This window comes from Patiria miniata, unplaced genomic scaffold, assembly GCF_015706575.1.
Source record: "Patiria miniata isolate m_02_andy unplaced genomic scaffold, ASM1570657v1 HiC_scaffold_27, whole genome shotgun sequence".
Taxonomy (NCBI): domain Eukaryota; kingdom Metazoa; phylum Echinodermata; class Asteroidea; order Valvatida; family Asterinidae; genus Patiria; species Patiria miniata.
Window position 1 is genome coordinate 5,552,343 of NW_024037066.1, and position 17,436 is coordinate 5,569,778.

The window sequence follows — 17,436 nt, forward strand, 5'->3', positions numbered from 1 at the left end:
GTCAGTGAGTTAAAAGGAACTCACTGCCTTGAGGAAAATGTTCCGTCAAAATTTGTCTGATATGTGACACTTACAACTTCATTTAGATGAGATTGGTTCCTCCAAGAGTGAAATTAGGATGCCAAAGGTATTGTCGTTCTCAGATAAGTGGGAGACGGGTTGGTATAGCCGGGTTGGGAACAAAGTTGGATCTTTTACTTCAAGCTTTTTTCTTGGTAGGGGAGAGCCTAGCTTGAAAGGTTGGTTATGAATTGTTCATTTGGTGATGGGCTAATTCTTTCCGTTGGTTAGCAATTAGTGAATCTGTTGAAATTGTTTTTTAAGCCAAAAAAATAGATGAGATTTTTTTTTACATGTAACGGCTGGGGCGAAGTGGGGATGGGGCGAAGTGGGGATGGGGCGAAGTGGGAATGGGGCGAAGTGGAAATGGGGCGAAGTGGGGATGGGGCGATATGGGAATGGGGCGAAGTGGGGATGGGGCGAAGTGGTTAGGGGCGAAGTGACATGGGGCGACGTGGAAATGGGGCGAAGTGTCCGACATTCCTGCTCTCTCACCCTGGTATTGGATCATTTGCATGTGCAAGATGTTTTCACCATATTCAAATGAGGAATAGTGTGGTGCCTTGGATATGCTTTACATTAGCGTTTGTTTTTGTATGCGGTGTGTCTGGGGTAACAACAGAGTATATGTGATCAATGCAATATTATTAGTCATCTAATAAGATAAGATCATTATTAGTAGGATTTTGTGTGTATTTGAGATGGGCGACGATCCAATCATTACATATACAACGTAGGGTTCCCGTCCGTGTTGTCAAATTCGACTCAAAACTGGATATTTCACCTGTGCTGCAGATTGCGTTGGTAAGTTGTGCTCTCAACAATGCCCATTCTCGTATTTGGCAAAGGGAATTTTGTTTTATTGATGGCGGTCTCTACTGAGTGTATCACCTTCTAAATAGATGTTCGATCCCATTAATATTAATAAATGCTTGATTTTGCTATTGCGGGATTTCTCATTTTGAAGCAATACATACATTTTGTTCATGTTGTTTGTGAGGTGGAATTCTCTATCCCTTGTCTGAATCATGGAAAGATTTCCATATCTGGCCATCACTATTTTTTTCCTTCAGTGACTAGTATCAGCCATCATAAAGTGATATGTCCTAAAAAAAAGTTTTCAAAAAGAAGTCAAATTTAGCAGGGAAAATATTGAAGCTTTTTCTGAGAAAACACTTAATTTTTTTTAGACCAGTCTCATACTCATAGGGTTTGTGCATAGGGTGACAAGTGATGGCCAGATATGGGAATCTTTCCTCAATCATAATAAAAAGGCTACTTTGCAGGGTCAAAATAAAATAGGACCCTTGCCAACTCGGACCCACTACCAACTCAGACCCATGGTAACAACATGTTTTTAATCATTCAATATGGAACAATGTTTGGCAAAAAATCATTGACATATCCCTATACCTATAAGGCTATATCAAAGTTAGTTAGCTCCATTTGTTTTCATTTAAAGAAATTAATTGCAACATCATTTTGCCATCTTTTCTCAATTTAACAACAATTTAATTCATGATTAATCCAAACTTTAAACGTAACGAAAACACAAATATAGCACATAAATTAAATAGAAACATTAAAATTGGAACTATGAAAACGGAAATATAAACAATTTCAAACATAATATTATTACTTACACATAATACTGCACAAAAAAAGTATTATGTAGACAAACTAAAGTGTATAAATAAAGAGATAAATGAAGTCGCAAAAATGTCCCTAGTGAAAAATTATATGGGCTCTGTGCACAAGTACCCCTTCAACAGCCAGAAAATAAGAGTTGGGGGTGACCTAGACTGGTTCCCGGTCCATCCACTGCGTATTTCTATTTTCTATTTAACTTAAATTAAATATAATAAGTAATTATTAAAAAAAAATTACTTGAAACAAATTACCAACTTACAAGCACCATTGCCTACACTTTAAATTACACAAAGAAAAATGAAAATCCCACATGAATTTAAAACGAGTGGACCGTGGACCGCATGTGTCACCCTTTAATGTAGTGTGTTCTTAACAAAAGTCAAAAAGTGGTATTTTTTAAACAACAAACTCAAATGACCCCTAGATGACCTCCAAGGAACACTCCAAGTTAAAATCCTTCAAATTCTGTAGACAGATTTGAACTATGACCTTTAATGACCCCTACCCAACCTTTGACTTTCAGTAATTCGATGAAGAATTGTGTCATACCACCCAAGGGTCACTGCATCCAAGTTTCATCAAAATCCATGAAAGCATGTAGAAATTATACACATATTTTTTTCACAATCTGAACCTAAACTTCTGTGAATTGCATCATAATTGACCTCATTTGACCTTTGACCTGAAATATATTCCACATTATCTTTGGTCCTCAATGACCCATGTGTCCAAGTTTCATGGTGAATATGTTTGTACTTAGGCAATGAGAGTAATCCAGAAACAATCATTTGGGCGACACAAAAACTGACACATTTACTTTAAAAAAAAATATAAATCATATTAAGTATAAAAGGTTAAACAAATGTGTACTACAAAAATCAAAGTCAGCATATTGTGAAATAAAATAATCAATTACATGAAATTAAGGGCCTAAATAGGTGAAATAATAACTTACAACACAGTAGTAAACGAAACGTGCCATTTCCAATTAATAAAAAAATATTTTAATTCAATTAGGCCGAATAAAAAAAAAATAGTTTCTCGTCCGGGTTTTTGAATAAAAGGAGGAAGAGGGGCTTTTTATTTTTTATTTTTTTCAAGATCACCGCCATTTTAAAATTTCCTGCAACCGTTGGTGTGTCCAATGTTCAAAGACACTTTTAAAATGAATGACAAGTTGGACAAGAGAATTTAACATATTTACAGTGTCATTTAGAGTTGTATTGGTCTACAATGAACAGTTTTAGATGCATTTGCTTTAACCACCGAATTTGTGGACTTTTTCTGTTTTTTTTTTACTGCATTTAAAAAAAAAAATAAATAATAAAAAAAATCCAGGCGGCCTCCAAAAAGGAAGCGGCAGGGACGAGAAACATGGTGTGTTTTTTTACTTCGCCTTACACAGCATTCGTAATAAAAAAAATATATGCACAACACCATTGCCTACACTTTAAATTATACATAGAAAAATAAGAGTTCCCAATTGATTTTTAAAACAATGAACACATTCAGAAAAAAATTATAATCACCCATCAAAAACCTAAACAACTTCATAATACATGTACGAAAAGTCAGCATATTCAGGGTTCAACTTAAGCAGTAGCCGGCTAGCCAAGGCCAAAAAGAAAAGTCTCCGGTTTCTGGTATGCGCGCGCGTCGCCGTAGCCATGCGCATCGGCAAAATGAAAAAGTTTTTTTTTCAATGAAAGATGACGTCTCAAAACCGCCAAACTCACCGGTTTGACTGGAATCCTGCTGCTGCACAATTTTAACGTGTTTGTGGATGGGGTTATGATCGAGAATAAGCTTTATGTGGCCTCTCTGCACTCCCATATAATCGCACTAAGTTTAGTCGGGCACCATTTGCAGTCATCGGCCGACATTTGAGGCAAAAAAAATAAAGGGGGAAAAAAAAGACGCGTTGCCACACCAATTTTTGGGCAAGCTCCATACCAGAAACCAGGGACTTTTTTGGGGGGGCCTTAACTATCCCACTGGCATTTTTACTAGTCCGCATGTTTTTTTTCTACAGAATGTCTCATAAACAACAATGTTCATACATGTGTATCCTGATTCAATCCTGTCAGTGCTTTTAATACAACAGATCTAATAATCTAACCCTAAACAGTTAATAAATTTAGATATAAAGTGATACAGGTTTGCTTTCTGAATTTAATATGTTTCTTCCTGTCCTTTCATCTTTGCCGTTATTTTTTGACTCGTCAGCCGAGCTAATTAAGGAATAGTTTGACTAGCCTGCTGCCGTTTTGACTACCATTTGGGCCCAAAAAAAAAGGCTCTGGTTTCTGGATTGGAGCTTGCGAAGTCATCTGCAAACAATCTAATTCTAATGAGGTTGCTTTCATTGATCTTAGTACATGTAGCAATGTCTAGCCCGACTGCATCTGGCAGTCGGGCTATAGATGCAGTCGGGCTATAGCAATGTCATGAATGATGTACAGCAGAAACATCAATGGGCCTAGGACTGTTCATTGGGGCACGCCAGACTGAACGTGCACTCCTGTTGATGATTCTCCGTCCAACAACTTGTACATCATCTACATGTTGTAATGTAAGTTGTGTCTGGTACAGTGACTCGGGACGAGTCGACCGTTGAGACAACTCGACCGTTGAGACAACTCGACCGTATGTGCGATAAATGGAAAGACAAGTCGACCGTTGAGACAAGTCGCCTCGCATGTTTTTGGGGATAGTACCGGGGATTGACGGCGGCTGATCACCATTTGGAAGTGATGACACACAAGTTTTTTTGTTGCATATAACAGAGCCGATATAACGCAGCGTGATTGTCTGTGCAAATCGTTCATTTTCCGGGCCTGTGCGCGCATCCCCAGTCAACTTGTCCGTACCGTGCACGGTGGCATCGTTTGTGCCGGGCGTGTGCATCCATTTGCCGCGCAGGTCGACGTGCCCGCGTGCCGGGCCCGGTCCTCGCGGGCAGGGCGGGGGGCGCGCCGGCCCAACGCGACGGCCACCGGATCGGAGTGCCCTCTGTGCATCGAGTATGCCCGCGCCCGGGACCGGTCCTGCCACAAATTTTTTCAACTTTTTCCGCTCCACGTGTATAAATTTCCATTAAGTAGAGCTGTCTCAACGGTCGAGTTGTCCCGAGTCGAGTTGTCTCAACGGTCGACTTGTCTCAACGGTCGAGTTGTCTCAACGTTCGACTTGTCCCAAGTCGAGTTGTCTCAACGGTCGACTTGTCTGACATTCCTGGTACAGTGGGTAGTGAGCTAATCCCGACATTGAATTTGACCCCCGCAGTGTAGTTTGGTCATGTTGGTCAGCAAACGTTAGTGTGGTAGTACTTTGCCAAATGCTTTTGCAAAGTCAAGGATGAGTACATCTTGTTGTACGCCAGAATCCAGCCCTCTGTGGATGACGACGACAGCTATGGCAGCTTTTTACCATACACTACACAGTACGTGCATGGAGAATTCTATTTCTCCATGGTATATGGAGTACGCAAAATGGGTATCCCGCAAAATCGACGTGTCTGCGCACGAAGGCAATTTTCAAGCATAGGTCGTCACGACGTCAGCTGCAGGTCGTGAAACTATTCTCCATCCAGTAAGTTTAAGTCCAGTTGTCTTGTTTCAACGTTATTGAATTTAACTACACAGGTTTCAAATACTGAAAAGCAGTGCCCTCTTTTTGTGATAGTTGCCAGAGCTGCGCTGAGAGACACTTTGATGCGCGGTGAACGTTGCATGCATATGCGTAAACTGCGTGCCACTGCCGGTGTCATATAAAAATCGGACTCGTATGAAAATCTGACTTTTTCCCCTTTTATTGGTTAAACCCTCTCACGTGACCGGTCCCCCTACAATTATCTATGCATGAGCATGCGCAATATTACCAATGAGTCCGCATTTCATAAAACCTAAATTCATGCTACACCTGCCAACCGCCTTTGTTTCGCACCATGGTGAACCTGGCCGCGTATTCGGCCAGATACAACAGCTGCGTATTCAGCCGTTAGTACGGTGGCCAATAAACAACATTACTGCTGTGATAAATTGTTGATATTTAATGCGGATTTCATCAAGGAGTGTACCTAAAATGCATCACGTCAGAACTATGTTCCAGGACGAGAGTATCACGTGATTCATAGCTTCCCTAGAGCTGAAACCAAAATAATATGTTGGCAAACTCTTTTTTTGATGAAATCTTCATTAAAATAGTGAATTTGGCGGTGAAAGCCCATTTTGTATTGCCACGATCACGTGACAGATACACCGACGGCCAGAGATGATACTTTTCCGATTTTAATCGGAAATCCGACTTTTTGAATTTTCCAACGAAATTTCCGATTTTCTTACAATGCTTCCCACCAAATTTGATTTTTGTAACGATTTTTCACAAAATGTCATTTTATTTCAATCATAATTTCGAAGAAATGTCAATGAAAATTTGATGGAAATGGCATGTTAAAATCATCGCGAACGTAGTTTTAATCTATTTCACCAGTCGTTATTGGAGTGTTTCAACGGTAGAAACACAGGCCACAACACTAATTGGAGCCTTTTCCGGCTGGACAGGTGTATCATTGATACACCTGTAACCAAAATAGAGTGTAGGGGGTCACCTTTCTCTAAGATGTCATTGGCAATTTGACTGCAATTCTCCTACACTGTTTGTTGGTACACTTTGTCTCAAAGTTAGGCTTAATATGTTGTACAACCATGCACAAGTTTAGTACGAATTTGCATGACGAGTATCACGTGATTCATAGCTGTTCTAGATCTGAAACCAAAATAATTTACAGGAAGCCTCTAGTCCTCAATAACCATAAAACATAATTCTGACCTGTTGTTTTTTTCGGTATACACTTTTTGCTAAAATCCATATTAAATATATTCTAAAAAAAGTGAATTCGACGGTGAAAGCCTATTTTGTATTAAATGCCATTTATCACGTGACATATGCATCTCATCCAGCTGAAACCAAAATAGAGTGCTGGCGGGCCCCCACTCTTTAAGATGTCAACGGCGATTTGACTGCTTCTCCCATACTGTTTGGTAGTACACTTTGTCTCGAAATTAAGTTTAACGTTGTACAATCGCAAAATTATTTTAGTACGAATTTTACCAGGACGAGTATCACGTGATTCATAGCTGTTCTAGATCTGAAACCAAAATAATTTATAAGAAGCCTCTAGTCCGATCCTCAATAACTGACCATCAAATTTAATACTGACGTGTAGCATTTTCGGTACACTTTTTTGCTAAAATTATCATTAAATATAAAAAAGGGAATTTGGCGGTGAAAGCCCATTTTGTATTGCCATTGATCACGTGACGGATCCATCTCATACAGCTGAAACCAAAACAGAGTGCAGGCGGGACACCACTCTTTAAGATGTCATCGGCGATTTGACTGCTCCTACACTCTTTGGTACCGTTTGTCTGAAAATTAGGCATAATGTTGTACAACCGGAAAGTGCTATTTTAGTACGAATTTTCCCAGGACGAGTATTTCGTGATCCATAGCTGTTCTAGATCTGAAACTAAAATGATTTATAGGAAGCATCTAGATCATCAATAACTGACCATCAAACATAACACTGACGTCCTTCATTTTAGGTACACTCCTTGATGAAATCTGCATTAAAATATCAAAAAATTATCAGCAATAATGTTGTTTATTGGCCTCTGTACTAACGGCTGAATACGCGGCTGTAGTATCTGGCCGAATACGCGGCCAGATTCATTCTGATTTGTTTCGCTCGGTGCCGTTGTCACATGAAAATCCGACTCCTATGAAAATCGGACCCCTGTTTCCCTATTAGTGGTTGATCCCTTGCACGTGACAGGTCACGCTCCCGAAACGATCCTAAAAATAGCATAGTATCGTACTCGCGCGTGCGCAGTACTACCAATGAGTCCACCAGCTATTGTTCCCTCATGTGCATCTTCACCAAGCATCCTGTACCATGTGCATGCACAATATGGCTGAACTATGAACAACACAAACAACTCATCAGGACTGATAGGAAAAGTAAGTTTGGAAATGCCCCAGTGTCTTACTACCACAACTCAACAGCATCATTTAATATCTTATTAACTGTGTGTGGAGAAATAGAAGATAACCCTTGGCCTGTGAAGGATCCCTGTGGTAGCTGCAGTCGTCCAGTGAAAAGTAATCAGAGATCTCTTCTCTGTGAAGACTGCAACAAGTTTTGGCACCAGAAATGCATCCCTGAAATGTCAATCACCCAGTACAATGAGTTAATATCTAGCACTGTGGACTGGTTCTGCCCATACTGTGTGTACAAGCTGCCATTTTCATCATGCTCTGACACTTCATTCCATGAGGAGTTTGGCAGCGATCATGAGCTCAATTCTACAGTGGAACCTGATAATAACTTGAACAACTATCCTTTGGACTTCCCTGCATCTTCAAAGACTTACAGGAATTCCATCTCCGGTCTACTTCTCAACGCTCGTAGTATCTGTAGTAAGCAACAGGACATGCAGTCATTTCTGGAGCTTCATCCTGTGGACATTGTCTGCATCACAGAGACATGGCTGTCAGCAAATAATGTTCTTAACATACCTGGATATTCCACTATCCGACGTGACCGGAATAACCGAGGTGGTGGCATCATGGCAATAGTGAAGGATTCGTTGCTTTCGGCTCATCTCGACCACCTTAACCCCACTGACATCGAGATAACTTTCTTATTACTGACCCTAAGACACTCAAAATGGCTTGTTGGAATTGTGTACCGTCCCCCAAACTCAGATGTAACATTTTTCGATAAACTTCAAGATGTCTGTGACAACCTCCAATCAGATCTTCGTAACTTTGAGGGAATGATACTGCTAGGCGACTTCAATATAAACTGGTGTACAGAATCTTCCTCACTGACGTATTTGCAAGGAGTAATCAACTCGATAGGCCTCATTCAACTGGTTGATGAAGTGACCCGCCCATCAAATAATTCTTCATCGTCTGGGACTATCATCGATCTTATTTTCACAAACCGGCAGGAGAAATTCCGTTCAGTAGAAACAGTAGCAAATCCAGTCAGCAGCGATCACCACGCAGTGTTTTTCTCATTTGTTGCAAACAGAACTCCCCCTGAACCCAAAATCCTCCGCTCATTTATGCAATACAAGAAAGCCGACTTCTCACATTTGGAGACACTTTTACATCTTGCGCCATGGACTGCATTCATGAAGGACAGTGATCCCACGGAGTCATGGGAGGGGTTCATGGACATACTGGATGCAGCAATTCGAGACAGCATCCCCAGGAAGACATGCAATCGTCGCATGTCCCCATGGATAACACCTGCACTGAAACGCCTCATCAAACAGAAACAAAAGCTCTTCGTCAAGGCCAAATCGAACGGTGACAGCAGTGACTGGAACAGGTATAAACTTATCCGTAATGAGGTGAAAAACAAAACTAAGAAGGAGTACTGGAAATACATCAATGACTTGTTTGCTCTACCGGACAACAAACGTAGCTTTTGGAGCTTTGTTAAGGACCAAAGGAAATCCAAATGCCCACCTGCGTTCAGGACAGCCGAGACACAGCTCCACAAGCCTGCCGATATTTGTCATGCATTCAACAAGTTCTTCACCTCTGTCCATACTCCAACAGGGGTTCCTGCAGAGACCCCACCATCTTGTGACTTCCCAATTCCAGAGATTCACCCCACAACAGTGAACCTTGGCTGGCTTGTTAAGTCGCTGTCCAACGTAAATCCTCATAAAGCACCAGGTCATGACGCTATACCACCAAGGATTTTAAAAGCGACTGCATCATCAATTGCTCCGCCTCTGATGCGATTGATGAACTCATCCCTAACTACTGGCGTTGTCCCAGCAGATTGGAAACTCTCACAAATAACTCCGGTTTTCAAGTCTGGCAGTCGTACCGATATCAAGAATTACCGTCCAGTAGCGTTGACATCAATCATCTGCAAGTTGTTGGAGAGGGCTGTCGCTGACAACATCAACGACCATGTAACATCACTCTGCCTCGGCAACCCCCAGCAACATGGTTTCACTGCCTCCAAATCATGTGTCACCCAGCTTGCAAACACAATCCATGATTGGGCAACTATCTTGGATAAACCGCACCCTCCTCGACTCGATGTAATTTTCCTCGATTTCAGTAAGGCTTTTGATGTTATGCCTCACCATATGGTACTTAACAAACTTGCCAGCAACTTCAATATTCGTGGATCGACATGGACCTGGATAAAGTCCTTTCTAATAGGTCGTCAACAACGAGTTGCGTATCGGGGATGCTTCTCCGAGTGGGCACCAGTTACTTCAGGTGTTCCTCAGGGCAGTGTTCTTGGCCCCCTCCTGTTTAATTTGTTTATTAATGACATTTCTCATGACTTATCCACAAACTGTGCACTCTTTGCGGATGATACACTCCTCTATCAGCCAATCCACTCACCCCAAGATGAACTCGCCCTCCAGTCGGACCTGACTGCACTTGAACAATGGAGCAATCTCAATGGTATGCAGCTGAATATCAAGAAAACCAAGGTCATGCACATATCCAGATCCCGGAAACCAGCAGTTTTTCCAAGTTACATTCTTCATGGTCAATCGCTCAATGTTACACCTACATTCAAATATCTTGGGGTAATCATCAACGACTCACTGAACTGGAACGATCACGTCGATGCCACTGTCTCAAAGGCCAATAAGACATTAGGCTTTATCTGGCATATTGCGGGTGGTGCTTCGACCAAGGCTTTGACATCCCTCTATCGTTCACTTGTTTTGCCCGTGCTGGAATACGGGTTGCCAGCTTGGTCCCCATACACAGCATCCAATGCAGCCAAACTTGAGAGAGTGCAGAGAAGGGCAAGTAGAATGTGCCTCAAACAGCCCAAAGGTGCAATGTCATATGAAGACAGATTGCATGCTTTGAATTGGATGACTCTAGATTCACGTAGACAGAAGCACATAGTTTCCTTCACAGTTAAAGTCCTGTTTAACTTAGTTGACTGCCAATCAGTGAAGGCCAACACAGTAGTGAACACTCGTCACCAGGATTGTCTCACATTTAGTCACCACTATGCTAGAACTCAAACCCTGAAAAACACACCTAGTCATGTCTTCCCCCGAATCTGGAGTAGTTTGCCATCGCATGTAAGGGACTCTCTATTAATTGATTCATTCACACTGTTTAACACCCGATTATCCGCCCATTATTATGAGTGTTAAAACCTTGAGCTGGAAATAGGCCCCCCCCCCAAGTGTTTAACTCTTTTGATCTACTTTAATCTTTTTAAAGTAATTTCATGTGTATATTTTTCCACTGTAAACTGCCATCATTCTTTTATTTCATTGTTATTTTATTTTTTATTATTTTCCTCTTTTGTGGTTAAGTTTATTTATTCATTTATTTATGTCTGAAATAATGTTGGTTTTCAGGCCTATTTTTCCGGTTGCTTATCATTTATTATTACTCGTATTTATTTTGTTATTGATACTTTTGTTGTTGCTTTTCTTGTTCATTGGATGGATATATTTTTTTCTCGCATGTCGACTGTATTTTTTACTTTTCTCTATCAGGTTTTTATTGCTTATTATTTATTTTTTATTTCATTTTAAATTATTTTGTTTACTGTATCAATCTTTCGTTCTGTGTTTTTATGTTGTAGTGTGGTTGTTGTTGTCTTGTCTTGTCTTGTTCGTTTGTTTTTTGTTTTGTTTCGTCTTGTCTTGTCTTGTTTTGTTTTGTTTTGTCTTGTCTTGTCTTGTCTCTTGTCTTGTCTCTTGTCTTGACTTGTTTTGTTACATTTTGTTAAGTCTTATCCTGTCTTGTTTTGTTTCTTTGTTTGTTGGGGTGTTTGTTTGTTTGTTAGTTTTGTTCTGGCTTGTTTGTCTGTTTTTCCACAGTCTTGTATAATCTGCAGTTGTTAGGTTTTTATGCCAGCTATTCTTGCCTTTGAGAAAACTGTTGTAACTGTAATCTTTTAAATCTAATTATCTTTTTAAGTATTATTTTTAAGGCGGTCTTATTTTTCATTGAATTTTATACCTAATTTTTAATATATTTTGTATGTTACATGTACCATTCAAGTTAGGATTGACAGGCTTTCGAGTCACAGTGTTTTATTATACTTTTGTCAATCCTGGCCAGCTTGGATTGGATTGTTTTTGTTTAGTTTTTTGTTTACTTTTGTGAATTGCTTGTTGTACCTTGTAATTTGGCCGAATAAATAATAATAATAATAATAATAATTTCATGGAGTCGGATATTCACGCTACACCGTACGTAGTCTGGTTCCGCTAGATCTGACAATTCCCATCCCGACGCTCACGTCTAAATTGTAGGTCAGGTCTACCTCGTCCCCAGTACTTACTTTATTTCCAACGTCGTTTCTTAGCGCAGGTAGTGGTAGGCGCGTACTGCTTGACACCCTGGGGACGAGGTTGAGGTCAGTCGGCCTCCGTGGCTAAAAATAAACATACATGTACATGTAACGACATTGACGACCCCTTTTCAAAAGCTCGGCTTCGTTTCCGATTGCGTTTTATCACTTATAGCTGCTAATGTTCTGATCAAATTTGTAAACAAATCACTTGCTTGGTAATATTATACAGTTATGATAATACAGGTTGATATTTCTGCAAGATAACATTGACTAATGCTGATCTGGAATCTTCAAAATGATAGGCACCCAAATAGCATTGTTAGCAGGCGGAGCCGAATGGATCAACCGAGTTAAGCGGGCCCCGAACCCCACGCCGTAATTTTTTTTGACCCACTTTTTTGGGGACCAAACATTTTTTGGGGGACCAAACATTTTTTTGGTCCCCCCCCCAAAAAAAATTTGTGTTCTGGATCCGCCCTTTGAAGCCATGCGGCTATATATAGGTAAATCGTCGTTATGACATTTGGCGTTCTCACGCAATTACTAGTCTGCTAGTAACAATTTTACAAAAATACAAAGGCTTTACTTTTCCAAGGGCGATTTTCTTATTAAATCAATGTGAAAATACAATGGCAAAAACTCCGACTTTTACACGCTAATTTTCCCATTCGATGGGTCCGGAAGCGCGCCACCAGGGGTAAACTTTCAGGCTCTATTACACATATACACAAAAAATTTATAATGTATTTTTGAATAAAGGACGCTATGTTATGGTTACGGAAATCGTTACAGGCTATCGTACAGAAATTAAATATAAATCGAACCACCGTTCAGATTTTGTTATATATAAACGTTAAGAGTAATATTTAAACAACACAAATGGGACAATTCGGGAAGGTTGGTGTCTTTTACGGCGTTCAGGGGTTCCTGGAGGATCTGATGCTTGATCGGGATTCTGTGAGAAATTCGTCCATAATGAGCTGCTGACCAGTGACCAGTCACCTGAAGTTCCAGGGTGCCGACGAAGTCGAGATCTAGATCGACCGGGCACACCGCACTGGTCCACCATACCACCCGGTGTAGCCCAATGGCAAGCTGCAGCACTATCAGCTCGGCGCGCCTCACGCGTCCGAGACCTAGTATTCACTGCCGGCGTGTCTTCTCCGATACAACTATCGTCAAGAAAAACTATCGATACACAACTTACAGAGTAAAAAGAATATTAAAGTACATAGCGCAAGCAACACGTAGACATCTCTCACCTTTTCAGGATGGTATCGAGATTAACGATAACAAGGAAATTACAGAAGCATTTAACAACTTTGTTAACATCGGCAGTAGCCTTGCTAGCGATCTCCCGTTAATATGTATAACCTCCTTTGGTTCGTAACAACCTGAATTCAGTTTGTGCATACAATTGCACGCAATGTGCACACAATTTAGGAAGAGGTCGTGGATTGTCTTAACGAAAATTCCTTCTGGAAATGTCCCTAGATTTGACAGTTTAAGTACGTCATTAAACGTGGCAAAGTATTCATTAGCTAAGCCTTTGTTGGCTGATAAATAGGTGTTTGACAGCTGGAGTATTTCCCAATTGTCAAAAAATAAACAAGTGCGAGTGCCCAATAAGCTCTGGTCGTCTTGCAAGAATTTATCAAAATGATTCCTGCCAGAGCTTAAAAATGCGAACATGGGCGTCGCGAGGGGGGGGGGGAAATCAAGGGGGCGCTTGCCCCCCCCCCCCCCGACAAGCAAAAAAAAAAAGGGGGGGGGAAGAAAAAAAGAGGCGCGAAGTAATTTTGTTATTAATTGAACTGGTTGGGGGGGGGGGGTAAATGTCCCTGCCTACCCTCGAAAAAATGATAAATCTGGAAAATGCTGGAAATTATAGGGATTTTTTTTGGGGGGGGGAATGTGCTTTGCCCCCCTCTAGAAAAAAATCCTGGCGACGCCCATGCTCCCAAAAATATGACGCCGATAGCAAATATGGAACACCATACTTTTGATTAAATTTTAAACCTAGACTTAAACAATAGCGATTTGTGATAAATACCACGTGACTATAACATTATACTGCACATATTTTGCCTCCATTTACAAACCTTTCATAAACATCTTTCCAATTGTTACAAACAATTTTTGTTGTTGTTTTTTGTTAATTTTTTTGTGGAAAAAAATGTATTAATTTATTTATTTATTTATTACATTTCTTTGCCCTGCATACACTACCAATGATTATACACTGCATACACTACTAATGACTATACACACATGTACAAATATAATGCATTACAAATACATACAGCCCAATGAAATGAAATGAAAGCATACGGTTACTGCATGATTATGATTATACACATATGTAAAAATACAATACATTACAAATACAATACAATTGAATACATCACTATGAAAGAAAATGAAAGCATACGAGACTACTGCATGATTGTAAAGCACTATAATAAATATTGTACATCATTACAAAGAAACATATACACACAGATAAAATCATATTGATAAACTAGCAACAACAAAAATCCAAGAATTTTTTACATTGTATAAATCATTCATCTTACCATATACTCAATCTTGACTTGGAGCAGTTTGTCATCTAAATGTAACAAATTACTCAGTATACGAAAAGAGCGGTTCGTGTAATTAATTCTGTTTTAATTCTTGTTTTACATTGACGTCTGAGATTCATATACTCGGCGTAGCGCTATAGGAGAAATTTGTTGGTCTAATTTAACAGAACGTCATTGTCTAAAAATAGTGATGTTTATCGAGGCATCTCATACTGGAAAAGTTTAGATACTCTTAAATCACTACCCTTGTCTTTGTGAAAATTTTCAGAGCTCTGTTCCTCGACTCATATTAATAAATTAAGGTGGTTTGTTTATGAAGTAATAATTAGGCCTTGTCTCAAACTTGTCTGTCTCGTGTTGTGTTTTGTTGGTATGTCCATGTTACGGTACCTTGGTTGTATGTTTGTCTGTCCGCATTGGTAGGGCACATAGACGTTTCGCTTAAACCTTACACCCAAATGTTGTCGTTTAATTTGGTAATTATTTTAATCAATGTGTACATATAGTATCTTAATACCACATATTGTATTCCTTATGTAATTTTACACGATTGTACATATATTGAAAAGACTGACAGCATTTAAAGAAACGTTACAGTAAAACGGCAATTACGGTCTCAGTCTGAATTTCCTATATCCATGTGACCCGAACCAAAGGTACTTTTGTATTTGGCCTTATTAAGTGTTATGAAAAGGCAAAACTGTTAGCAAATAATTGTCTGATTTTATTCCTATAAATTAACAGTTAGGCACACCTCAAGGCGATAGACTCGACCGTGGAGAGGCAGTCTGCGGATTGTTTTTCAGAACAAGAAATCTACACGTAGAAGAGGCAAAGTGCAAAGTACTGTGTTAAAGGTAAGTATTTTTGAAAAGTATGTTTTTGAGTGACTTTGTTCATTAGTTTAGGCCCCCTATATGAAAAATATGGAACAAACCGAACCAGGTGCACTCCTATAATTATGGAAATATTTTAAAGTGTATCAAGTCCCCCCACCCCCACTTGAGTGCACACAGTCGTGTTTTACTATACGCCTGAGGACAACCTATTGTGTTTCCCTTTGTCCCTGTACTTTAACACTTTCCCATAGACTAAGCAGGTAAACGTACGAGGACAGTTTCGAACAAAAGCACCGTCGTTCGAGGACTGAAAGGATCTTTTGTTCTCCCTTTGTGTGTCTGTCCTCATCGTAATACAATACTAGAGCACACACCCTTACACAGGCATAGAAGTGGGATATTTCCTTTGTTCTCGTGTACTAAACTTTTGCAATGTCGCACACTAATTTCAAAATGCTCTTAGCCTATTTTAACCAGAATTAATTTCTTGGACTGAAATTCGGACTTCATATCCCTTTTCTAAAACTCTTCCATTTGAGACGGATCAACCCATCTTGGGAATTCCTAGCTTTTGAGTAAAATCCATACATGTATATCTATTTCGTGAAAACTTGCTGGGTACCAAAACGGTATCCCGCAAGTCGGTGGGCATTCCTTGTATTCCGGTACCCCATAAGGCAGTGTTTATACGTTCACTTTATACGGCATTAAATATACCATGTGGGGCAAATTGATCTCAACGTGCACTAATAAATGTTTGCATTTATTCAAGTTCACAATGAGTAAGGCTATTGGTATTTCAATTTTGTTCTACTGTCCAATTTTTGATACGCCCATGTGTCATCAAGGCCGCAGCCGGCATGTCAAAGACCTCTATGAAGGAAAACAGGTTTTGTGTTCTTCGGCAAAGTATTTCATCATGCTTTACCTACTTGGAAATTTATTGGAAGCCTATGGAGGAGCAAATTCTCTATTTCTTTTTTATTTTATTTAGTTACGATCAACTTTTTAAAGTAACCAACTAAAAGAAGTTACTGCACCAACGGGGCACCATGTCGTTTAGTCGAGCAAATGAGACGAATGACTGTACAGAGTTGCCGTTTGAAAACAGCATGACAGATCATGTCATTGGGGCCAATGTCTCTCCAGAAAATCCGATTGAAGATTTAGATGCACCTGGAGCAGGAGATGAAACTGAACCATTGCTTGGTGCTTCCAGCACTGCTGATGAAGTTGGCAATGATGCGAGCTCTGTGGAGCCTGAGCGGCACTTGAATCGCCGCAAAACTGGCTGTTGTTTGAGAGGTTTTAATGTTTTTTCATCATTGAGAAAAATATTTGATAAAAATGATTCAGTTCCACAAGAAAGAGGAAAAGGGGGGTTGGAAAAATCCGTACCTGAAAAACATGCTGTGGGGGTTGGCGAAAAAGCAAAAGAACATCCATCAGATCCTTGTGAGGCTCGTCACTATACGAGCGTCCAGGGAGATGGCAACAAGTTTGTATCAGTTCCACCTGGATATCAGGGCAATCTGACTGTGAATTTTTCATAAATACATTCCATATTGTGTGAAATTGTCCGTTCATGTTCACCTTCATATTAACGCAAGTGCCTCAAAAGGGAAAGCCTCTTCTTTAGTTTTTTTATGCATGTATTTTTAGGTGGACAAGATTGTAATTTTAATACTCAATTATCGTAAGAACTTCCATTTCGTAATTTGTATTTTTGGTACTTAACACGGCCGGCCCCTTGAAAAAAAAAATCGCTAAATGGGTTATCTGTGGCTAAATAAAGCTAATAAAAATAACAGTAATTATCATGTGAATGTTTTTCTTGGTCATAATATGTGCTTTATAGTAAAGCTGTACGTAGGGCACATTTATAAGTTTTCTTTAAATAAACCCCAGACTACATTTCTCA

The 17,436-nt window shown here is 39.9% G+C and overlaps 1 long non-coding RNA gene across 1 annotated transcript; it reads left to right on the forward strand.

The window, feature by feature from the left end:
* Positions 1–722: 722 nt before the first annotated feature.
* Positions 723–17,209, forward strand: LOC119734426. The gene is made up of 3 exons (XR_005272067.1): positions 723–864; positions 15,421–15,533; positions 16,510–17,209. It is a non-coding gene; the product is annotated as an uncharacterized LOC119734426 (long non-coding RNA).
* Positions 17,210–17,436: the final 227 nt, after the last annotated feature.